The 26,170-nt window shown below is 38.5% G+C and overlaps 1 protein-coding gene and 1 pseudogene across 10 annotated transcripts in view; one reads left to right on the top strand and one right to left on the bottom strand.

Moving 5' to 3' along the window:
* The window catches only part of FANCC (FA complementation group C), a 299,252-nt gene that overhangs the window by 14,522 nt on the left and 258,560 nt on the right, over positions 1 to 26,170 (top strand). For 7 of the 10 annotated variants that reach the window (XM_028122310.2, XM_028122311.2, XM_028122312.2 and 4 more), the window contains one exon: positions 17,252 to 17,313. The exons of 1 other annotated variant lie outside the window; for it this stretch is intronic. The gene's annotated coding sequence lies outside the window, so the exon portion shown is untranslated. Of the gene's footprint in view, positions 1 to 1,465; positions 1,503 to 17,251; positions 17,314 to 26,170 lie in introns of those variants that run through there. 2 more of the 10 variants (XM_088018764.1, XM_088018763.1) reach the window with 2 other exon arrangements.
* On the bottom strand, positions 22,133 to 22,206 carry LOC114223402 (U4 spliceosomal RNA; annotated as a pseudogene).

Genomic DNA, 26,170 nt, shown 5'->3' with positions numbered 1-26,170 from the left:
CCAAATACAGGCAGGAGCTGTGCCTCTGGGACTGATGCCCGCCGGATGCTCAGTTAAATGAAGAGGTCAACAAACAGGACAGGAAGAGACTATTTGCCTGGCAGAGCGCAAGGGTATTTTATAGTGTGAATGAAGGCGGTTGGTGTTGGTATAAAGATGGGCATGTTCTGCTTGTGGAGTTTCAAAAATAGGAGTAGCCAGTAAATCAGCAGACTGATTTCCCTGTGTAAGAGGTCCAGGGAGGTTAGAATGAGAGCGGACATGAGTGATGAACAAAGGGTGAGTTCGAGATTGAATTTCTAATTCTAATTACTGAAGCATAGGGTTAATGATAGAATGAGTTGTGGAAATAAGAGCTGTTTCCAAAGGCGCAACAATGCCAACTACATAAGCAGAATCAGATAGATATTTATAGGATAATGAACATTCTGCAATAAGAACGATAAAGCTGCAAGTTCGACCTGTTGAGCAGAAGTGTAAGGGGTTTTTATGGAGCACTGAATAGCAGGGCCCCAGACTCCAGCGCGTCCAGAGGAAGAGCCATCAATAAAGTATGTAGGAGCTGAGGGGATTGGGGCGTTATGAACTACGCAATTTATAACCCAGGCATTGCGCTTTAGGAAGTCCCATAGTTTACCTGATGGATGGTGGCAACCTATGCGCCCAGTATAATCAGCAAGAGATATTTGCAGATCAGTAGAGAAAGGAAAGACTTCCTTAAAAGATGTGGAAGAGATAGGTAAAACAATGAGCGCTGGGTCAAAACCAAGAATTTGAATAGAGCGCTTTCATCCTTGGAGAATGAGTGAAGCGACAAAAGATAGATACGGAGCAACAGTTTGAGAAGTTTTTGTATGTAAAGTCACCCATTTGAGCGGTTTGTCTTTTTGTGCTATGACACCAGTCGGAGAATGGGGGGTAGGGAAAATAAGAGCAGGGGGAGAGAATCATCATCCCTGTAAGCAAAGGCAATTTTTTTTTTTTTTTTAAAGATTTTATTTATTGGACAGAGAGAGACAGCGAGAGCAGGAACACAAGCAGGGGGAGTGGGAGAGGGAGAAGCAGGCTTCCTGCTGAGCAGGGAGCCCGATGTGGGACTCGATCCCAGGACCCTGGGATCATGACCTGAGCCGAAGGCAGACGCTTAACGACTGAGCCACCCAGGCACCCGCAAAGGCAATTTTTAATTGCTCCTCAATAAACTGCAGTTTGGCCTTTGCCTCTGAGGATAGAGTGCGAAGACTATCTAAAGCAGAATCACCTTGTAAAGTGTTAAATAAATTTTGTAATTTATAAGTTGGAATCCCTAGGAGAGAGTGAATCCAATTAATGTCTCCTAGGAGTTTCTGAAAATCGTTACGTGTAAGGAGGGTATCCCTACAAATTTGCATTGCTTGAGGTTTCACTGTGGTTCTGTCTACCACAGTGCCTAAGTAAGAAGCCGGAGTAATTGTTTGGATTTTCTCCAGGGCTATCAAGAGACCGGCGGAAGTCAAATGTTGGTAAGTGGCCTGATACACATCTTGTAATTCCATTTCAGTTTGTGACGCTAGCAAAATACCATCCATATAATGAATGATATAGGATCGAGGATAGTGATCTCTTACAGGTCTGAGGACCTGGCCAACATAATACTGACACATGGTAGGAGAATTAGTCATGCCTTGTGGTAAAACTGTCCATTGGTATCGTCTCATTGGTTCTTTATTGTTAGTGCTGGGAATAGAAAAGGCAAATTTCTCCTTATCCTCAGGATGAATGGCTATGGTATAGAAACAGTCCTTAAGATCTATTATTATCGATGGCCATTGTTTGGGAATGGCTGTAGGAGTGGGTAACCCAGGCTGCAAGGCACCCAGAGGCTCCATGACGGGATTAACATTCCCAAGGTCTATTAAGAGCCTCCACTTACTTGATTTCTTTCTGATAACAAAAACAGGAGAGTTCCAAGGAGATTGCAAAGGCTCCATGTGTCCTGTCTGCAATTGCTCTTGAACAATTTGCTCTAAGGCCTGCAATTATCTATCGGAAGGGGCCATTGAGGAGTCCAAACCGGGGAAGTAGTTTTCCATGTTATTTTAATAGGGGCAGGCCTCCTTTCCTCAATGGCCCCTAGAAAAAAAGGTAACCCAGTCCAGCCTTATGAGTTTGTCCTTGGGCAATGATAGGCTCCTTTATTCCTTGACGTTGTCTGCCTAAGCCCTGTCCTGACTTATAGCCCATTTTTTGTCATGATTTGATTAGCTGGTTGACTTGAGGGGGGGGGGGATGATTAGCTCGGCTCCCCATTGTTGCAAGAGATCCCTTCCCTAAAGATTAATGGGGATATTTAAGATGAAAGGCTGGAATAACTCCTTCTAATCCGTCTGGTCCCTCACATTTAAGTGGCACACTAGTCTGTCGAATTTCTTCTGCCGTCACAAAACCTATTCCTTCTACCGAACTAGAGGTTGCTTGCGTGGGCCAGGTATTAGGCCAATGCTGGGAGGCTATTACTGAAATATCGGCTCCAGAGTCTACTAGACCTGAGAAAGTCCTTCCTCTAATTTTAAGAGTCATTGAAGGACGATCAGTCTGAGTTAATAATGAAGCCCGTTTAACCATGAGAGGATCAGTACTACCAAATCCTCCTTGTCTGATCTGTTGGGACTGACCAGTTTGTACATAGGGCAATTATAATAACTGAGCAATTCTATCTCCTCCCTTAAAGGTCCAAGGAACCCAAGTCTGTGCGACCACCATTATTTCTCCCTCATAGTCAGAATCTATTACTCCAGTCATCACCTGGATTCCCTTAAGATTTAGGCTAGATCTTCCTAACATAAGACCCACGGTTCCTCTTGGTAAAGGTCCATAATAACCCGTGGGTATTTTTTGAGGCCCAAGACCAGGGTGAAGACTTACTGTAAAAGGAGTGGTTAAATCCAGTGCGGCACTTCCCTGGATGGCGGGACTGAGTGATAACACGGAGGGTTTATGTGCGCAGCAGGAAGTTGCTGCTGGAGAGGCGACATATTGAATCCCCCACTGTTGTTCGGGGCCTGGGGGTGGCCCCGCATCCCGTTTCCTGACCTTAATGGGAATGGGTTACCTTGCCTGTCAAATTTGGATTTGCATTCCTTGGCCCAATGTTTGCCTTTGCCACAACGAGGGCAGTGGCTAGGGGCGGTATTAAAAGGAGAATTGGCTCTAGGTTGGGGGGCTTTATGGCATTCTTTCTTGACATTTCCTATTTTCCCACAATGACATTTTATATCCTGTTGTTTTTGTAGGACCATGAGCTGAAGGGAGGCTATCTGAGCTTAATGTGTAAGAGTGCCAATATTTCTACATAGACGAAGATAATCGAGAATGTTTCCTGTTTCTCTCTGTGGCCAGATGGCCGCTTGGCAGTCCTCATTAGCATTTTCAAAAGCAAGCTGTCTTAGCAAGTGCTCTTTAGCAGGTTTATTATCGACTTGGTGGTCAATAGCCATTTCGAGCCGAGAAATAAAATCAGTATATGATTCTGTAGGGCCTTGCACAATTCTTATATAACTTTGCCCCACTTCCCCTGAAGGGCTTAACTTTCCCCAAGCTACGAGGGTGATTTCAGATACCTGCGCTGTGGCTGCAGGCGGAGTGTTAACCAGCTGCTCTCGAACATCTGAAAAAGGGCCAGAGCCAGTGATCATTTCAAAAGAGATATGATGCATGGCTGGGGTTAGCCCGATTCACCCGGGCTTTCATATAGGCAGCATCCGATAACCACATTTTCCATTGTAATAAATCCTGTGGCTTAAGGCAAGCCCGTGCAACCATATGCCAATCATGAGGTATCCATTCCCCAGAACTTGCCCAAGCTTTCAAAATCTCTATAGTGTAAGGGGCTGTGGGTCCATATGAGTGGCAAGCCTTCTTTAGTTCCCTTAAAGCATTTAAATCTAATCCCTCATAGACGGGACCCAGCACCTTGTGTTGGGTCTGTGGGGAAAGCCATAAATAGATCATTAGCCCCTTGCTTTCAGAGTTCCTTCTCGAGAGGTGAGAGAGCTAGGGAGGATCATTTAAGAGGAAATAAATCTGTGGAGGGAAGTTGATCATCTTCAATGGAGTCTTCTGTTAAAAGTGGAGAGGCCATGGGTGACGGCCGGGACTGTGAAGCCAAGAACATTTTTTTACTTTCATTGCTAGCCTTTCCTAAAGTCTCATCGTCTGATTCATATGTATGTAAAGAGTTGGTCGTTTCTTTAGCAACCTCAGCTGGGGATAACTTATCCCCAGTTTCCATAGTATTGATCACCACTCGTACTAAAGCCCAAATGGGCCAGACATCAAGGGGAATCGTTTCACCCTGTCTCATAGCCTTCAAGACATTATTTTTCACTGGACCCAAGTCTCCTCATCTAAGGAGCCTTCCTCTGGAAACCAAGGATTATATTCAACTACTGTTTCCAAACATTTTTCTATGTGCTGCTTAGTTAACTTTAGCTGATGTATTGTAGCAAAACCTGATGCTTTCGAATTTGATTGCCCCATAACCCTGTAATAAACTTTCCTACTTATCACCTTCTGTAGGGTTCCTATCGCTGGCTGATCACTCCTCGATGAGGGTTTCAGGTCCCTGTTTGGGCGCCACTCGTCAACCTCTGAGAGTCGGGGCCCTGGAGCGGCAAAGGAACTGAGAAAAATAGACGACAGTATAGCGAGGCACAGGGGACCCCGAGCTAACGGTCCGAGGCCCCGAGGTTTCTTTTCTTTTTTTTTTTTTTTAAAGATTTTATTTATTTATTCATGAAAGACAGAGAGAGAGAGGCAGAGGGAGAAGCAGGCTCCCAAGGAGCAGGGAGCCCGATGCGGGACTCGATCCCAGGACCCTGGGATCATGACCTGAGCTGAAGGCAGACGCTCAACCATCTGAGCCACCCAGGCACCCCCGAGGTTTATTTTCCATAGTCTAATATACCTTCTACAATGACATAGGTCTATAATGATTTACAGCAGGGGCTTAGTAAGGCACATTCTTCTACGTACACAGGGTTAGTTAAGTGAAGCAGTGGGAGTGCAGAAGGAGTAAAGAAATCTGTAACTGGCTGTGATCAATTAATTGTAAACACCATTGTACTCGGACCTTAACACAGGATAAGAGAACAAAGAAGGGAACGCACAGTGTGCTGTTTACAGCTGGCTTCCTATCTTCAAAACATCTTCTGCTGTGTACTTTAGAACAGACCACACACATCCCGAGGGCATTTCACTCTTGATCCTTTTGGGTTATTTTTAACCCTGCAATCTCGATTTTTCTCAGAGATCTCGGAGTCTGAACGAACATGCACCAGTGGTCATTGTGGCGTTCTGTTTCCTACACCTGCTCTCAAATTCTAGAATTATTTCCACCTTTTGGAAGAAAAATCCCAGCATGATATTTTTCTAAGAAATCTTGACCCAATAAATGAATAGGGTCAGAGAAACTAAGGAGAAAAGGTTGGGTATCTCTAAAGGCCTAAGCAGAAAGGTATAGGTTTAGAGATAGGAACTTGTTGAGATTTATTAGAGACTCCCACTATTTGAACTGTTTTAGTACTCTGAGGCAGTGGCTGTTTAATGGCAGTGGAGTTGAGCACTGAGGAGTGTAGCTTTAGTATCAGTAGGTACAGAGAGATTCATTCCCCATATGGAGAGTGGTTTCTCCAGGTCAATTAAGGGAGAACACTGGAATAGTCCCTGTAGTTTGGAGTTCCATCACTGGGGATTAGGAGAACATTGTCTGGATAGAGGGCTGAAGGTGCCTGGAGCACTTAGGCTTGTAGCAGTCTTTCTTCCAATATTTTGGCTTTTTGCAATAATGGCAGAGTCCAGGAGGGTTTTGGTTTTATTTAGGATCCTTCGTTTGTTGGATTTCAAATGAAGGGGTTTATGGGTCTTTCTTTTATTTGAATCATCTAGGATGTAGGTGACCTTGTTTGCTAAATCAGCTCAATCTGCATTGGAGATACTTTTTCATTCCATCCTGGTCCTTTTAACTAGAATAAAAAAATGCCAGTTCAGCCTGTTAATGAACATAGAGTTAACGGCCATCCAGGTGGACTCAATATCCAAAGCAAGACCAGAATTTTCTTTAAAGATAATTTGGAGCTGGCTCTGATAATCATGCATGGGCTCATTGGGCTTCTGGGTACAAGCCTGAATCATATTCCAATCAGCTGGCTTTGGGAAAGCCCTGAGAATTACCAAAAGGAGTCAGGTGGCAATTCCCCAAGCCTGATCATATATAAGGCAGCAAGGGTTTCTTTGTACCCATGTTGTAATTCTAGGCTTCTTGGGATCATTCCATTTGGTAGTTTTCATCCAGTGTTGGGTCTGGCCTTCCCAAACAAGCATATGGTATAAACCAGAGAAATCAGGCTGATAAGTTTGAATGACTATATTGACTTCCTTAGCAAATCTATGGGGATCTTCAGTTACTTTGGGAAAATCTTTGACTATGGTTTGTAATTCAACTTTAGTCCAGGTAACATAAGAAATTATGGGTTTAGCATTTGAATCGACAGAGGGTCTGATTTTAAAGGGGCAGGTTTTAATAGGTTCAGGGGAGCAGGAAATGAGAAATTTTGAGAAAAAGAAAAGTTCAGTGAGGGGATCAGAATGAGAAAGTGGAGGGTATAAAGAAGATGGGGGTGGTGCAGGAGGAAAAGAAGTTGGCAGCAGAGACAAAGAGCACAAGGGAGGGGGATAAGAGGCCTTAGAAGCTATTTTGGGTCTTCTTTCAATTGTTCACCTCAGTTAATTTGGAAATGGTATTTTGTAAAGACATGATTTTAAAATCTTGGATACATTTGGAAGCCTCCAGGTACCAATTAAGATAGGGATCCCATTTAGTCTGTTTAATTTCAGAGCTGTGGTCTTCTAATTTGGTTCTGAAAAATATGAGTTTGGGTGATTGAAGGTTCCCCATGATGGCCATTGGAGCTGTAGGTTATTTTTGGGCATTGGAGTTGTAAGTTATCTGTAAGTTGTCCTACTTAGTTAAGGATGCACAAGAGGAGGGACTGTAGTTTTTGAACATAAAACTGGGATCCCAGAAGCAGGACCCTCTTGAGAGAATTTAGAGGATTGGGATCTTCTCATACTCCAAAACCAGAGGTTCAGAATATAAATGAGTATCACTAAAGGACTATACCTTCAAGAAAACAGATCACCAATAAAATTGGAGAGCTCAACCAAAAGGAGGGAGCTTGAATCTGAGAGAAGACTTACCAAACTGAAAGGAAGAAGACAACTCAGGCAGAGAGCATGAGGGGTACAAGTGGGTGCCACATGTGGCTCTAGGGGGTCATTAGTTCCTCTAGGGTTCATTGCCTTTGGATCCCACTTCTGACACCATGAAATGTCAACCTTTTTAAAAGAAAAATTAAATTTTATTAAAATTAAAATTTGCCGGTAAGTGATCAGCCGGCAAAATCAAGTTTATTTGGGAATAGCAGAGGAATTGCAGTTCAAGAGAAGGAAACTATGGTGAACCATAGGCAAATCCTGAGAACAATGGAGGGGAGAATCCTTTTATAGAGGAAAGGAGGAATTCGGAGGGGTAGTTTTGAATAAAGTTCATTGGAAGACTGTGAGATTTGAGCTGCAGTAAATGGGTCTCTGTGAGAGCCCTCCTTTCATGGCTTCCCAGTTCCAATTTTAGCTTAGGTTTTCCTAAACACATTTTCACAGTTGATTGTCTTATTATTGGGTTGTAAGCATTCTTTGTATATCTGAATAGAAGCCCATTATCAGACACATGTTTTGCAAATAATTTCTCTCATTCTGTTACTTGTCTTTTCATTCTCTTCATGGTATCTTTTGAAGTACAAAAGTTTTAATTTTGAGGCAGTCCATTTTATCAATTTTTTTCTTTTTTTGGATCATATCTTAGGTTTATGATTAATTTCCATAAACTTTTGTGTGTGGTATGAGATATGGATCCAAATTCATCTTTTTTGTACATGTATATCCAGTTGTGCTAGCACTATTTGTTGAAAAAAACCTTTCCCCACTTTTATCAAAAATCAATTTGCTATAGGGGTACCTGGATGGCTCAGTTGGTTGTGTCCAGCTCTTGGTTTCAGCTCAGGTCAGGATCTCAGGGTCATGAAATCAAGCCCTTTGTCAGTCTCCATGCTCAGCACAGAGTCTGTTTGAGACTCTCCTTCTCCCTCTGCCCCTCCCCCCAAAATACGCACGCAAGCTCTCAGTTTCTCTCAAGTAAATAAATAAAATCTTTAAAAAAAATCAGTTGACCATTAATTATCCCTAGACTCTCATTTCTCTTTCAGTGATCTGCATGCCTATTTTTATACCAGCACCACACTGTCTTAATTATGGTAGCTTTGTAGTAAAATTTGAAATTGGGTAATGAAAGTCTTCCATTGTTTTTATTCTTTTTCACATTATTTTGGCTATTCTGGGTTCCTTACATTTCCATGTTAAGTTTTAGTATCCTGTCATTTTTTTTTTTTTTCCAAAAAAAGCCTGCTGTGATGGATTTTAATAGAAATTGCATTGACTCTGTAGATCTCTTTTGGGGGAGAAATGTAATAACATGAATATGGAATGCCTTTTCATTTGTTTAGATCTTTAATTTCTTTGAGCATTTTTTCCTAATTATCATTGTACAAGTCTTGCCCTTTTGTTAATTTTATTTCTTAGTGTTTCCTTTTTGATGCTATTGTGAATAGAATTGTTTTTCATATTTCAGTTTTGGATTGCTCATTGCCAGTATATGAAAATACAAATACACTTGGTTTTTTTGTATATTGACCTAGTGTCATGCAACCTTGTTTGTTACTTCAGGCAGGTTTTTTGTGAATTCCTTAGAATTTTCTACATACACTCATGTCATCTGTCAATATAGACAATTTAATTTTTCCTTTTGCATTTGGGTGCCCTTTTTTTTTTGGCCTAAAACTTCCAGTACATTGCTGAATGGAAGTGGGGAGAGTGGACACTCTTGACTTGTTTCTGATCTTAAGGGAAAAGCATCTAATATTTTACCAGTAGGTATGATGTTAGATATAAGTCTTTCCTTAATGATCTTTATCAGGTTGAGGAACTTTCCTTCCTATATTGTTGATAGTTCTTATGAATAAATGTTGGATACACAAAATAAAGAATTGTAAAAGAAGGTATCAAAACATAAAATGTTTGGGGACGGGATAGTGAAAATGAGAGTTTTTAAGCATGCCTTCAAACTTAAGTTGCTACCAACATAAAATAGACTGATATATACAGGCTGTTATATGTGAACTTCAGGGTATCCAGAAAGCAAAAACCTGTTAATACATGTACAAAAGATAATGAGAAATGAATGTAAATATAACACTACAGAAAGTGATCAAACCACAAGGGAAGAGAAGAAGAAAGGGAAAGAGAGGAATTACAAAAAACAGCCAGGAAACAATTAACAAAATGACAATAAGTGCATACTTATCAATAATTACCTTAAAAGTAGATGGATTAAATTCTCCAATCAAAAGGCCTAGAGTGGCTAAATGGATTTAAAAAAAAAAAACAAGACTCATTTATATATATTGTTTATAAAAGACTCACTTCACGTCTAAACACATACACAGACTGAAAGTAAAGGGGTGGAGAAAGATATTCCATGTAAATGAAAAGAAAAAGGTATTGTAGCTATACTTTATATCAGACAAAGTAGATTTTAAAACAAACTAATAAAGGACAAAGAAGGGCATTACATAGTGACAAAGGGGTCAGTTTAAGAAGGTATAACATTTTTAAATATTTGTGCACTCAACATAGGAGTGCCTACAAATATAACGCAAATACTAAGAGACTTAAAGGGAGAAATTGACAGCAATAATAGTAGGAGACTTTAATACCCTTCTTACATCCATGCATAGATTATCCAGACCCCCCCCCAAAAAAAAATCAGTAAGGAAACATTGGCCTTAAAATGACACATTAGGTCAGATGAACTTAATACATACATACAGAACATTCCATCTAAAGTAACAGAATACACATTTTTCTCAAGTGCACCTGGAACATTCTCAGGATATATCACATCTTAGGCCACAAAGCAAATCACAGAATTTAGGAAAATTGGAATCATATGAATCATCTTTTCTGACCACAATGGTATAAAACTAGAAATCAATTACAAGGAAAAAAACATCAAAATGTGGAGATTATAAAATATGCTACTGAACAACTATTAGCTCAACAAAGAAATCAAAATGGAAATGAAAAAATACCTTTAAACAAATAAAAATGGAATAGAACATTGCAAAATCTATGGGATACAGCAAAAGCAGTTTTAAAAGGGAAGTTTATAGTGATATAGGCCTCAAGAAACAGGAAAAATATCAAACAGTCTAACTTTTCACTTAAAGAAATTTGAAAAAGAATAGTAAACAAAGCCCAAAGTTAGTTGAAGGGATGAAATAATAAAGATTACAGTGGAGATAAATGAAATAGAAACTAAAAAAAAAAAAAAAAAAAAAATAGAAAAGATCAGTGAGATAAGATCTAGTTCTTTGAAAAGATAAACAAAAACCCAAACTCTAGCTAGACTCACCAAGAAAAATAGAGGGCTCAAGTAAAATCAGAAATGAAAGAGGAGTTAAAACTGATACCACAGAAATACAAAGGATCATAAAAGACTGCTATGAACAGTTATATGCCAACAATCTGGACAGCGTAGAAGAAATGGACAAATTCCTAGAAACATAATCTTCTAAGACTGAATCATGAAAAAATAAAAAATCCAAATAAACTTATTATTAGTGAGGAGATTGAATGGCTAATGAAAGAACTCCCAACAAACAAAAGTCCAGGACCAGATAGCTTCACTGGTGAATTCCACCAAATATTCAGAGCAGATTTACTACCTGTTCTTCTCATACTCTTCCAAAAACTTGAAGAGAGAACACTTTCAAATTCATATTATGAGGCCAGCATTACCCTGATATCAAAACCAAAGACACAGTAAACAAAATTACAGGCCAATATTTTTTTAAAATTTTTTTATTGTTATGTTAATCACCATACATTACATCATTAGTTCTTGATGTAGTGTTCCATGATTCATTCTTTGTGCATAACACCCAGTGCTCCACGTAGAATGTGCCCTCTTTAATACCCATCACCAGGCTAACCCATCCCCCCACCCTCCTCCCCTCTAGAACCCTCAGTTTGTTTTTCAGAGTCCATCATCTCTCATGGTTTGTCTCCCCCTCCAATTTACTTCCCTTCATTCTTCCCCTCCTGCTATCTTCTTCTTTTTCTTTTTTTTTTTTTTAACATATGTCGCATTATTTGTTTCAGAAGTACAGATCTGTGATTCAACAGTCTTGCACAATTCACAGCGCTCACCATAGCACATACCCTACCCAATGTCTATCACCCAGCCACCCCATCCCTCCCACCCCCCAACCACTCCAGCAACACTCAGTTTGTTTCCTGAGATTAAGAATTCCTCATATCAGTGAGGTCATATGATACATGTCTTTCTCTGACTGACTTATTTCACTCAGCATAACACCCTCCAGTTCCATCCACGTCGTTGCAAATGCAGGCCAATATTTCTGATGAACTTAGATGTAAGAATCCTCAACACAGTATTAGCAAACCAAATACAAAAATACCTCAAAAGGATCATACATCATGATTAAAGAGCTTTATTGTAGGAATGCTAGGGCCACAAGTCAATCAGTGTGATAACCATATTAACAAATTGAAGGATAAAAATCATGTGATCATTTCAATAGATGTAGAAAAAGCATTGGACAAAATTCAACATCCATTTATAAGACTCTCAACAAAGTGGGAATAGAGGGTATTATGTACCTCAACATAATGCCATATATGACCAACTCTCAGCTAATATCATACTCAACAGTAAAAAGCTGAAGATCAGGAACAGGACAACAATTTCAACTCTTGCCACTTTTATTCAACATAGAATGGAAGCCCTAGCCACAGCAATTAGGCAAGAAAAAGAAGTAAAAGGCATCCAGATTTGAAAGGAGTAAGTAAAATGTCACTATTTGCAGGTGCTGACACTATATATAGAAAATCCTAAAGATTCACAAAATAACTGTTAGAACTAGTAAATGAATTCAGTAAAATTGCATGATACAAAATCAATATGCAGAAATCTGTTGCATTTCTATACATGAATAATAAAGTAGCAGAAAGAGAAGAAACCCCATTTATAATTGTAAATAAAAGAATAAAATATGAATAAGTTTTTTAAAAGATTTATTTATTTTAGAGAGAGTGAGCATGCAAGCACGGGGAAGGGCAGAGGGAGAGGGAGAGAGAGAATCCTTAAGCAGATTCCCTGTTGAGTGTGGAACCGGACATGGGGCTTGATCCCAGGACCCTGAGATCATGACCTGAGCTAAAATCAAGACTCAAGACACTTAACTAATTGAGCCACCAAGGTGCCCCTACCTATGAATAAATTTAACCAAGAAGGTGAAAGATCTGTACACTGTAAACTATAAGACCTTGATGAAAGAAATTGAGGGAGATACAAATAAGGGGAAGATATTCCATGCTCATGGATTAGAAGAATTAATACTGTTAAAAATGTCCATACTACCCAAAGCAATCTGTAGATTCAGTGCAGTCCCTATCAAAAACGTTTCAATATTTTTCACAGAAATAGAACAAATAACTTAAAGATTTGTGTGGAACCACAAAATGTGCAGAAGCTTTTTAGCTTGATGTACTCCCATCTGTTCATTTTTGCTTTTGAAATCAAATCCAAAAATTAAGTATCAAGACCAATGTCAAGGAACTTACCATCTGTTTTCTCCTAGGAGTTTTATGATTTCAGGTCTTACATTCAAGCCTCTAATCCCTGAATAGTCAAAGCAATCTTGAGAAAGAAGAACAAAGCTGGAGGTATCATGCTTTCTGATTTCAAACTATACTACAAAGCTATGGTAATCAAAACGTGTTATTGACATAAAAACAGGCACATTGATGGAACAGGATAGCCCAGATTAAACCTACACACATGTGGTCAATTAATTTCTGAAAAGGAGCCAAGCATTGCAATGGGGAAAGTCTCTTCAAAAATGGTATTGGTAAAACTGGACAGCCACATGCGAAAGAATGAAACTAGAGCACTATCTTATACTGCACACAAAAATTAACTCAAAATGGATTAGAGGCTTGAATGTAAGACCTGAAATCATAAAACTCCTAGGAGAAAACATAGATGGTAAGTTCCTTGACATTGGTCTTGATATTTAATTTTTGGATTTGATTTCAAAAGCAAAAATGAACAGATGGGAGTACATCAAGCTAAAAAGCTTCTGCACAGCAAAAGAAACCATCAAAATGAAAAGGCAACCTACTGAATGAGAGAAAATATTTGCAAATCATACATTTGTTAAGGGGTTAACATCCAAAATATATACAGAACTCAAGCAAGTCAATAGCAAAGGAGCTGAACATTTTCATTGAAAAATGGGCAGTGTCTCTGAATAGACATATTTCCAAAGAAAATATATTGGTGGCCAACAAACTCATGAAAAGATGTTCTACAACCATCAAGGAAATGCAGATTAAAACCACAGTGGTATATTACTTCACACCTGTTAAGAGTGGCTATTATTAAAAAAAAAGTTTGAGAGGATGTGGAGAAAAGGGAACCCTTGTGCACAGCTGGTGGGAATGTAAATTGGTGCAGCCACTAAACAAAACAGTATGGAGCTTCCTTATAAAATTAGAAATAGAACTACCATATGATCCAGCTGTTCCATTTCTTGGTATTTATTTGAAGATGAAAACACTAATTCAGAAAGATATATTGCATACCATGTTCATTTCAGTTATTATTTACAGTAGCGAAGATATGGAAACAACAAGAGTATTCATCAGTAGATGAATGGATAAAGAAGAGGTGGTATATAGACAATGGAATACTGCTCAGCCATAAAAAAGAATGAAAGCATGCCATTTGCAACAACATGGATGGATCTGAGGGTATTATGCTAAAGAAATAAGTCAGAGAAAGACAAATTTATGACTTTATTTATATATGTAATCTAAAAAATGAAACAAGAAACAAAAACTCCAAATATGGAGAATAGATTGGGGTTATCAGAATGGCAGTTGGTTATGGGGTGGATGAAATGGGTAACCAGAGCAATTATATGGTGATGGATAGTAACTAGACTTACTGTAGTGTATACAAAGATTAAATCATGGTGTGCGTATGAAGCTGAAGTTAATATAACATTACAAACCAATTGTACTTTAAGAAAAAAAAAAGAACCCTGTTGAATATATCAACATAAGTCATAGCATGATTGAAGCATTAAAAAAAGTCACCAAGGTTCTTTTTTACCTTGTAATGGTATTTTAAATACATCCGTATAAAACAAACATGGTAGAGATAATAAAGCAGAGAACAGATCTGCTTTGAAGTTAAGTTTTGTGTGGCTTGCATGATGTTTAAGAGTTTTCTAATCACTAACGTTTAAACACCAAGCGGTTTCACCTTTAAAAACCCATATTTTCTAGGTTTTTATTAAGGCAGTAGGACAACTAAATCTGACTTCTCCTTTGCCAGCAGCTGGCAGGAACTAAGTTCTGGCTGTCTTCTTTGGATGGTGCTTTGTCTCCCAGTAGCCTCAAGCCCTTTTGATTGCTTTACTCATTTAACTGACCCATTCTGGACATTTGAATTTATGACCTTTGTCTAAAGTACTTTAGTAACACTTGAATCATTTTGAAGTGCATTCAATTGTCAGAGTTACAGCTAGGGGAAAAAATGGGTATTCTGAACAAAATAGAGTGGAGGCTTTTCAAAAAATTAATTTTGACCAGGATTAGGAATTCCTGAGAACCCAAAAAGAGGATAGTGCTGAAGAACTTGTGGGGTTCTTCTGTTTGTGCAGCTTTTGAATATGTCTTTGTTATTAGGGCATGATAATCTTTTCAGTTTCTAAAAGAGCCGGGCATTTCTGGTTGCCCAGACTCAACTTATTTTAGCAGAGAACCTTCACCTTCAATAATAACTTCTCTGTGAAATGTTTACAGAGAAAAAACTGAGGTTAGTGGCGAAGCTGTTGACTGTTACCCCCGAAACTGACGCTGGTCTGGTGCTCTTCTCATTGCCCCAGCAGCCCCATGGCCAAGGACTGCTGGTGCTCCCTGTTGAAACAGTCTTAAGCAAGTCTTTGGCAGGCTTTTTTGTTGCATTTTTCTACTGTGTAAATAAAGGTATTAGAAGAAATGTAGGCTTTTGAATACTGCCTAACCAGTTTCTGCTTGGTAACTTGCCCTGAGAGCCTCCGTGAATGCCAGCAAACAAATTAGATCCACAGTGTATTTGATATGCATATCTTCTCCCCAAACAAAATTTGAATTCCACAAACACAAATTGAGTCATTTTCCAAATGTTTGTATAGGAATGGAAGTTTTTATCCTATCCTTCTGTAACCAATACCATAAAACTTCTGAAGGTCTATGGTGCATTTTTTGTACAATCTTAATCCAAAACAAAACTTTATTCTGACCAAATTTGTAGCTATCGAGAGATACCAGACTCATTTCCATTGATCAGTACAACATGTTTGTACCAACCAGATCTAAAAAATGTGTAAAGGAGTGCCATGCTGTAAAGATCTTATTATAGTTGTAAACACAAGTGCAGCTGTTACAAATCTAGCAAAACCTCAGATTAAACAATTTAAAATTTACTGAAGATGACATTCCAGAGCCATTTTTCATAATATAAACACTCTGGGACATGCCTTTGAAATGAGTGGAATTGTCATTAATATTAATGCCACTGAATTCAAGGCTGGGAAGTCCTTTCTTTCCGAGCTTATTTTCACTGCTAATTTTGGAATAGAATATGCTTTTAACCTGAAGTATGGCATGTTTATTCACATCCTGAAAAAACTTGATTCTGTTGCTTTTGAATTGTAGGAATGCAAAAATACAGTATAAGTATTTTATTCTTTCTTTATGGTCTTTTAAATGAGTTTTTTAGAATTTGGCAAAAATTAGCTGTTAATGGAATCCAGTTGCATTAGTCAATAAAAGATAGTAAATAGTTGATATTTTAGAATCGTATCAGTTGGACCATTTAAAATGCTGTATTTAAGGAAAGAATTTTATTCTAAATGATTTTGAGCATGTTTCTTGTGAACTTGTCTTTCAGTTAGGCTGTGGTAGGACAAGCTTTCAAAACCGGCACTATTCCAATTTGTTTTTCTCCTCATTTTCCACTTAGTGTGATTACCAGTGAGGTATCAGTTAAGCAGTATAGTATTTTCTAGAGCTACGTTCTGTACTTTGATTTCTTATGAAATCTTGTATGTTTTTTTTGTTTTTTTGTGGGTTTTTTTGGTCAAATTTAAGAGTATACAGGAGTCCACTGGAGGCTCTTTGAATGGGTCAGATAGTTGTAGGAGTGGGTGTGATTGTTTTGTTTTTGTTTGCTTGTTTATTTGTGACCACATTTTATTTTAAAGATTTATTTGTTTTGAGAGAGAGAGAGCAGGAGCAGGGAGAGACTATTTCAAGCAGACTCCCTGCTGAGCAAGGAGCCTGATGCAGGGCTTGATCCCACAACCCATGAGATCGTGACCTGAGCCAAAACCAGTAGTTAGACGCTTAACTGATTGAGCCACCAGGTGCCCCTGGTGACCACATTTTAAAATTCCATTTACCTTTACTGAATTTCTCCACTGGACTGTTGAGGAAGCATCTGAATTGGGTAATAAAACAGTTGAATGGCTATTGCTAAACCATCTTTAGTCTTTGATTAAAAAGAGGCAACATTTATCAAAAGAAGGCAGTTGAGTCTCCCTTATTTACATTTGTTCGATTTCTGTTAAACGTTTTCTGACCAGAAGAATTGAAGCCAACCATTGTCAAGCACTGTGTTGTAACCTAAAGTTGGTAACTGGAAGCCCAGAGCTGATCAGAAGAACTGGCTTTTTCTATCAATATAGAAGACTGGTATACCACAGTATACCACAGTGAATGCTGTTGCTTTTGTCTCCCCCTTCTTTCTTTTTGCTTTCCTGTTTGTTTTTTAATTTAAGAGGTTGTGGAGGTTTCTTGAATTCTTCAGCATTTACATAAAATTCTGTAATTTGAGAAGGAAATCTGAGCAGATACAAAAAGCCTCTATTTAAAAACTTTTTTCAGTTATTGTAGGATTTTCCTTCATTATCATCCATTCTGTCCTTTCTCTGATACTATATCTTCTTTTTGTTTCTCTTTCTAGGTTTATTCTCCGCTTTTGGTGGTGAACATCCTCTAGTATCTTCTTAAAAGGGTGTGTGGAAGGTGAGTTATTTTCTGGTCACTGCTTATTGAATGTGTCATGATTCTAGTCCCACTTGATTATAGATTGATGGATATAAAATTCCATGTTAGACATAATTTTCCTTCAGAATTGTGAAGGCATTGTTCCATTTCCTTCTAACCTTTCAATGTTTTTACAATTTTATGATGATGTGCCATGGTGTATTATGATGCTCTTTTCATCCATTGTGTTGAACCCTTTCAGTTTGGAGCCTCTTGTTCTAGGAAAATTTGTGTTCACTGTATCCTCTCTTCCGTTTTCTTTGGAGCCCCTTTATTTGGAATTTGACTTCCAGGACTGATATTCTTTCTTACCTTTTTCCTGTTTTCTATCACATTGTGTTTTTGCTCTACATTTGAGACATTTTTTTCAACTTTAAATTCTTTCTTTTCTGTTGAGTTTATTTCTAGTATTTTATGTTTAATTTCCAAGATCATTCTCTGAATGTTCATTTTGTTAATATTCTCTCATTTCATGGATATAGTATTATCTTCTCTGTACTATAAAGATACAAATGTTACTTTTTGAAAAAGTTTTAAAGTCTCTCTTTTCCCCATGTGACTTCCATGTTGTTTTTATCTGTATTTTTTAAATTTCAATTTAGTTAATTAACATATAGTGTATTATTAGTATCAGAGGTAGAGTTCAGTGATTCATCAGTCTTACATAATACCCAGTGTTCATTACATCATGTGCCTTCTTAATGTCCATCACACAGTTACCCTATCTCCTCCAACAACCCTCAGTTTGTTTCCTATGACTAAGGTCTCTTATGGTTTGTCTCCCTCTCTGATTTTCTCTTGTTATATTTTCCCCTCCCTTCCCCTGTGATCTTCTGTTTTGTTTCTTAAATTCCATATATGAGTAAGATCATATGATAATTATCTTTCTCTGAATGACTTTCGCTTAGCATAATATCCTCTAGTTCCATCCATGTCATTGCAAATGGCAAGATTTCATTTGTTTTGATGACTGAGTAGTAGTCTATTGTGTGTATGTATATATATACATACCACATCTTCTTTATCCATTCATCTGTCAATGGACGTCTGGGCTCTTCCCATAGTTTCACTATGGTGGACATGGCTGCTATAAACATTGGGGTGGAGGTGCCCCTTCAGGTCACTACATTTGTATCTTTAGGGTAAATACCTAGTAGTATAATTGCTGGGTCATAGGGTAGCTCTATTTTCAACTTTTTGAGGAACCTCCATACTGTTTTCCAGAGTGGCTGCACCAGCTTGCATTCCCACCAACAGTGTAGGAGGGTTCCCCTTTTTCCGCATCCCCGCCAATATCTGTCATTTCCTGACTTGTTAATTTTAGCCATTCTGACTGGTGTGAGGTGCTATCTCATTGTGGTATTGATGTCGAGCATTTTTTTCATGTGTCTGTTGGCCATTTGTGTGTCTTTAGAGAAATGTCTGTTCATCTCTTTTGCCCATTTCTTGATTGGGTAATTTGTTCTTTGAGTTTTGAGTATGATAAGTTCTTTATAAATTTTGGATACTAGCCCTTTATCTGCTAGGTCATTTGCAAATATCTTCTCCCATTCTGTCAGTTGTCTTTTGGTTTTGTCAGCTGTTTGCTGTGCAAAAACTTTTTATCCTGATGAAGTCCCAATAGTTCATTTTTACCTTTGTTTCCCTTGCGTTTGGAGATGTGTCTAGCAAGAAGTTGCTGCAGCCAAGGTCACAGAGGTTGCTGCCTGTGTTCTCTAGGATTTTGATGGATTGCTATCTCACGTTTAGGTCTTTCATCCATTTTGAGTCTATTTTTGTGTATGGTGTAAGAAAATGGTCCCATTATATTCTTCTGCATGTAGCTGTCCAATTTTCCCAACACCATTTGTTGAAGAGACTGTCTTTTTTCCACTAGATATTCTTTCCTTCTTTATCGAAGATAAGTTGACCATAGAGTTGAGGGTCCATTTCTGGGCTCTCTATTCTGTTCCATTGATCCATGTTTCTGTTTTTGTGCCAGTACCATCCTGTCTTGATGATTACAGTTTTGTTATAGAGCTTGAAGTCCGGCATTGTGATGCTGCCAGCTTTGCTTTTCTTTTTCAACATTCCTTTGGCTATACGGGATCTTTTCTGGTTCCATAGAAATTTTAGGATCATTTGTTCCAGGTCTGTGAGAAAAGTTGATGGTATTTGGATAGGCATTGCATTGAATGTAAAATTGCTCTAGGTAGCATAGACATTTTAACAATATTTCTTCTTCCAATCTATGAGCATTGAAGGTTTTTCCATTTCTTTGTGTCTTTCTCAATTTCTTTCATGACTGTTCTATAGTTTTCTGAATACAGATTCTTTGCCTCTTTGGTTAGGTTTATTCCTAGGTATCTTATGGTTTTGGGTGCAATTGTAAATGGGATCAACTCCTAAATTTCTCTTTCTTCTGTCCCATTGTTAGTATGTAGAAATGCAACTGATTTTTGTGCATTGATTTTGTATTCTGGCACTTTGCTGCATTTCTGTATGAGTTCTAGCAATTTTGGGGTGAGTCTTTTGGGTTTTCTACTTACAGAATCATGTAATCTGCAAAGAGTGAGAGTTTGACTTCTTTGCCAATTTGGATGCTTTTATTTCTTTTTGTTGTCTGATTACTGAGGCTAGGACTTCCAGTACTATGTTGAACAACAGTGGTGAGAGTGGACATCCCTGTCGTGTTCCTGACCTTAGGGGAAAAGCTCTTAGTTTATTCCCATTGAGAATGATATTTACTGTGGGCTTTTCATAGATGGCTTTTATGATACTGAGGTATATTCCTTCTATCTCTACACTGTGTAGAGTTTTAATCAAGAAGCGTTGCTGTACTTTGTCAGATGCTTTTTCTGCATCTATTGAAAGGATCATATGGTTCCTGTCCTTTCTTTTATTAATGTGGTATATTATATTGATTGGTTTGCGAATGTTGAACCACCCTTGCAGCCCAGGAATAAATCCTATTTGATCGTGGTGAATAATCCTTTTAATGTATTGTTGGATCCTATTGACTAGTATCTTGGTGAGAATTTCAACATCCATGTTCATCAGGGATAATCAGTCTGTAATTCTTTTTGGTGGGGCCTTTGGTTTTGGGATCAAGGTGTAATGTGGGCCTCATAGAACGAATTTGGAAGATTTCCTTCTATTTCTGTTTTTTGAAACAGCTTCAGAAGAATAGGTATTAATTCTTCTTTAAATGTTTGGTAGAATTCCCTTGGGAAGCCATCTGGCCTTGGACTCTTGTTTGTGGGGAGATTTTTGATTACTGCTTCAGTTTCCTTGCTGGTTATCGGTCTGTTCAGGTTTTCTATTTCTTCCTGGTTCAGTACATCTCTAGGAATATATTCATTTCTTCCAGATTGCCTATTTTGTTGGCATATATTTGCTCATAATATTTTCTTATAATTGTTTGTATTTCTTTGGTGTTGGTTGTGATCTCTCCTCTTTCATTCATGATTTTATTTATTTGTGTCCTTTCTCTTTTCTTTTTCATAAGTCTGGCTGAGGATTTGTTGAACTTACTAATTCTTTCAAAGAACCAGCTCTTAGTTTCGTTGGTGTGTTCTACTGTTCTTTTGGTTTCTATCTCACTGATTTCTGTTCTAATCTTTATTAATTCTCTTCTCCTGCTGGGTTTAGGCTTTATTTACAGTTCTTTCTCCTGCTCCTTTAGGTGTAACGTTAGGTTGTGTATTTGAGACTTTTCTTGTGTCTTGAGAAAGGCTTGTTTGCTGTATACTTCCCTCTTAGGATCGCCTTTGCTGCTTCCCAAAGGTTTTGAACACTTGTGTTTTCATTTTTTAATTCTATTTTAATAGAATTTTTTTGCATTTTTTAATTCTATTTTAATTTCTTGGTTGACCCATTCATTCTTTACTAGGATGCTCTTTATTCTCCATGTATTTGAGTTCTTTCCAAATTCCCTCTTGTGATTGAGTTCTAGTTTCAATGCATTGTGATCCGAAAATATGCAGGGAATGATCCCAATCTTTTGGTACCGGTTGAGACCTGATTTGTGACCCAGGATGTGATCTGTTCTGGAGAATGTTCCATGTGCACTTGAGAAGAATATGTGTTTTGTTGCTTTAGGATGGAATGCTCTGAATATATATGTGAAGTCCATCTGGTCCAGTGTGTCATTCAAAGCTCTTGTTTCCATGTTGATCTTCTGCTTAGATGATCTGTCCATTACTGTGAGTGGGGTGTTATAGTCCCCTACTATTAATGTGTTATTATCAGCGGGTTTCTTTAACTTTGTTATTAATTGGTTTTTTTATTTGTCTCCTCCCATGTTAGGGGCATAAATATTTATAATTGCTAGCTCTTCTTTTTGGATAGACCCTTTAATTACGATATAGTGTCCTTCCTCATCTCTTGTTACAGTCTTTGGTTTAAAATCTAATTTGTTTGATAAAAGGATTGCTATCCCATCTTTCTTTTGATGTCTGTTAGCATGATAAATGGTTTTCCACCCCCCTCACTTTCAATCTGGAGGTGTCTTTGGGCCTCAAATGAGTCTCTTGCAGACAGCATATGGATGGGTCTTGCTTTTTTATCCATTCTCATACCCTGTGTCTTTTGAATGGGCATTTAGCCCACTTACATTCAACTGTTGAAAGATATGATTTTAGTGCCGTTTTATTACTTGTAAAGTCACTGTTTCTGTCTATTGTCTCTGTTCCTTTCTGGTCTTTGTTACTCTTCAGTTCTCTGTTCACTTACAGGACCCCCTTTATTTCTTGCAGCGCTGGTTTGGTGATCACAAATTCTTTTATTTTCTGTTTGTCCTGGAAGCTTTTTACCGCTTTTTCTATTTTGAATTAGCAATAATTGCGCCTCGGATAAACCTCATTGGCTACGATACTGCCACTGCGCAAAGCTGCTTTTTCTATTTTGAGTCAAATGACAGCCTTGCTTTATAAAGTATTCTTGGCTGCATATTTTTCTCATTTAGCACCCTGAATATATCATGCCAATCCATTCTGGCGTGCCAGGTCTCTGTGGATAGGTCTGCTGCCATAAGCTACCCCTGTAGGTTACAGACCTCTTGTCCCAAGCTACTTTCAGGATTTTCTCTTTGTCTCTGAGATTTGCAAGCTTTGCTATTATTATATGTCCATGTATTGACCTATGTTTATTGGTTCTGAGGGGGGTTCTCTGTGCCTCCTGGATTTTGATGCCTGTTTCCTTCCCCCAATTAAGGAACTTCTCTGCTATAATTTGCTCCAGTATACCTTCTGCCCCTCTCTTTCTTCTTCTTCTAATGTTGTTTTGTCTTATGGTATCACTTATCTCTCGAAGTCTGCCCTCGTGATCCAGTAGTTGCTTATCTCTCTTTTTCTCAGCTGCTTTATTTGCCATCATTTTGTCTTCTATATCACTAATTCTCTCTTCTGCCTCATTTATCCTAGCAGTTAGAGCCTCCATTTTTTTATTGCATCTCATTAATAGCATTTTTTATTTTGACTTGATTAGATTTTAGTTCTTTTATGTGTCTAGAAAGGGATTCTCTAGTATCTTCTATGCTTTTTTCAAGTCCAGCTAGTATCATTTATAATTGTTATTCTGAGCTGTAGTTCTGACGTCTTAGTTATATCTATACTGATTAGGTCCCTGGCAGTCAGTACTGCCTCTTCTCTTTTTTGAGATTAGTTTTTTTGTCCTGTTACTCTGTCCAGAGAATAGATGATGGAGAGAACAAAATGCTAAAATCGCAACAACGACTCCAGAGAAATACACACTAATCATATCAGAAGGGAGCCAAAACTGGAAAAAAAAAAAAAAAAAGAAAAATTGAGAAAAGAAAAGAGAGAATATAATCAGGTGAACAGAACAGAGTAATACACTGGACCCTCTGTGTATTTTGGTCTGTTTGTTAGAAAACTAGATCCCAAAATTGTAAAGAAAGAAAAACTTATATACGTACAAAAAGAAAATTAAATACAATGAAAGGATAGACTATAACTGTGAAAATGAAAGTTAAAAGACAAAGAAAAAAGAAAGACTATAAACAGGTGAACAGAACAGAGTGATACACTATATCTTGGGTGTCTTTTGGTCTGTTTGTTAGGAAATTGTAACGAAAGGAAAACTTACACATATGCACGTGCATACATACATGCACACATACAAAAACAAAATTAAATACAATGAAGGGATGGCATGTAACTGTAAAGATGAAAGTTAAAAAAGACTTTAATAAAACAATAGAGAATATAACCAGACAGCTGAAGAGAACAGAATAATACTCTAGATTCTGGGTGTATTTTGATCTCTTAGAACAAACTGCATCTCAAAATTGTAAAGAAAGAAAATCTTATATATACACAAAAACAAAACTAAATACAATGAAAGGATAGAACGTAACTGTAAAGGGGCGCCTGGGTTGCTCAGTCAGTTAGGTGTCTGCCTTTGGCTGGGGCCATGATCCCAGGGTCCTGGGATTGAGTCCTGCATCGGGCTTTCTGCTCAGGAGGGGGTTTGCTTCTACCTCTTCCTCTGCCTGTTGCCTCCCCTGCTTTTGCTCTCTCCCTCTCTCTCTCTGTCCGTCTCTCAAATAAATAAATAATCTTTAAAAAAAATGTAACTATAAAGATGAAAATTAAATAAGACTTAAAAAAAAAGAATAAGGGACGCCTGGGTGGCTCAGATGGTTAAAAGTCTGCCTTCAGCTCAGGTCATGATTCCAGGGTCCTGGGATTGAGTCCCACATCAGGCTCCCTGCTCAGTAGGTTGGTTGAAAAGGAAAGAGAAAATAATTAAAATTGAAAGGCTACAGAATCATGAGAAAAAAAACATGAATTCTATATACTATTTCCCTCTTGCATTGGTGTTTTGCAGTTCTGTGTGTTCAGTAAACTTGCTCTTACCCAGATGTTTTTGCTTATCTCCTGGGGGCAGGGGACTGTTGCGCTGATTTCTCAGGTGTCTGCCCCATGCAGAATTGCACCGCCTCTGCGTGGGGTGGGAGGGGGGGCACCTAAGTAAGTGGCTGTGCATTGCTGTATGTGACTTTTGTACCCTTAAAGGCTTTCTGCATTGTTTTTGAGGATGAGAATCAAAATGGCGGCCTCCCAATCTCTAGTCCTAGAGTTGAGAGCTCACGCCCCCCACTCTTCAGTGAGCCCTCAGGAAAAGCAATCACTCCTGTTTCTCTGGTCTCCATCCACACTCCTTGCTCACACAGCCTGTGATCGAGCATTTTTATCTCAGGCATGCGACCCTGTCTTGGGTCTCCTAACCCTGCAGACTGCTGTGGCAAGCTGCTTGTCCCAGGGCAACGGGGGTTTCACTGTGGTTCTGCCACTTGGTGGGCCGCTGCTCGGATAGTGCCAGAATTTGTGGTTTATGGCAACACTGGGCTGAAAGCCCACTCCTGGGCTCACTGATTACAGCCACTTTTCCTGCATTGATATCTGGGAACTCTGCTGCACTCAGGCACCCCCGTTCTTTATGTGAACTCAGGGATCCTGAGACTGCAGTGTCTCACCTAGGATTCTGCCCCACTTCACCACCTGAGCACCTTTTAGGCAGGGATGTCCTCCATTGGAGTAGACTTCTAAAAGTTCCAATTTTGCGCTCCACTGTTATATCACTTTCTGGTTGCTGGCCTCCATCCTCTGTTTGTGGCACTGTGGCTCTGCTCTCAGCTGTGTCTGTTGACTTGTAGTCCAGAGACCTCTGTTTTATCATCTCCAGAGAATAAACTACCTCTTTTTGGTCAGGTTGGGGGCTGGGCTGCCAGAGTTGGAATGAAGCTGTGGAGCTCTAACTGTCTCTCAGATAGCCTTTAAACCAGTTGACTTTATTTTAGGTCTCCTTTCACATCGCCATTTCTAGATGTCCCAGATTTCTTCATTTTCTGATCCTGTTAGGAGTCCAGTGGTATAAAATGGGGTGTAAAATGGGCTGGGTTTAGCTCTGTTGTTCTTCTCAGATTCTGGTTTCTCCGGTCTATTAAGTTAGTCACCATTGGTCTATCACTTTCTAGCTTGTTAAATTCTATTGCTGTTTTCTCCTTTTCTATCCTCTCCATCCTTGTAAGTTTATGCCTTAAAAAAAAATGAAAAGTAATTTCCTTTATTTTCATCTTTGTACAGTTTCAGGGAGGAATGAAACCTATGTATGTTCAGTCTGCCATCCTTATCTGGACATTCCTACAGCAACTACCCCCTCTTCTTTTTTTTTTTCTTAAATGATTTAATTTTTAAAGTTTAAACCTTCATACACATTTTATCCCTTAAATGGCTAGCTGGTTATTCCAAACCGTTCTTTGAAAATTTTGATTCATATAGAACTAATAAATTGAGATTACCAGTAGTGACATTTCTACATGCAGCTGGGTTACCAGCATTGTGTTCCATTCTGTTTACTGTAGGTCTGATAGATGGATGACAATATTAATTTGTTGAATGAAGATTTATTAAATGGCTGGTGTGTGCATAGCTTTGCACCAGGCTCTACTGTGATAGTAAACTACTAAATAGGAATAGTGTAGGCTGGAATACCAAAAAAACATGTTAAGGAAAAAATTCAAATAGTCTTCTATAACTTCGGATAGCTGTGCTATAGTAACTGTAGACATACCAATGGAATTGTGAAGCAAACAGACCTAGATGATCTTTTTGAACAAAAGTATCAAGAAGACTATTAGTCTGAGTGATCAGTAGGATCCATAGATATATTTATCTTGTAGGTGTTTGGAGGTAAGATTCTGGGGCTTAGGACAGGTGACAGAGCTGAAGGCAAAGATGTATGGATTGTAGGTAGAAGCTCAAGTTAGGGAAGTAAATGGAATGGTCTGTGGGAAGTGAGGTGAAAGAGGTGGAACATGGAGACCCGTGGA

The sequence above is a fragment of the Eumetopias jubatus genome, unplaced genomic scaffold (assembly GCF_037043125.1).
Source record: "Eumetopias jubatus isolate StellerSeaLion01/CBP00866 unplaced genomic scaffold, mEumJub1_p1.0 scaffold_15, whole genome shotgun sequence".
In the NCBI taxonomy this organism is placed as follows: domain Eukaryota; kingdom Metazoa; phylum Chordata; class Mammalia; order Carnivora; family Otariidae; genus Eumetopias; species Eumetopias jubatus.
This window is presented reverse-complemented; position numbering and strand designations above follow the sequence as displayed.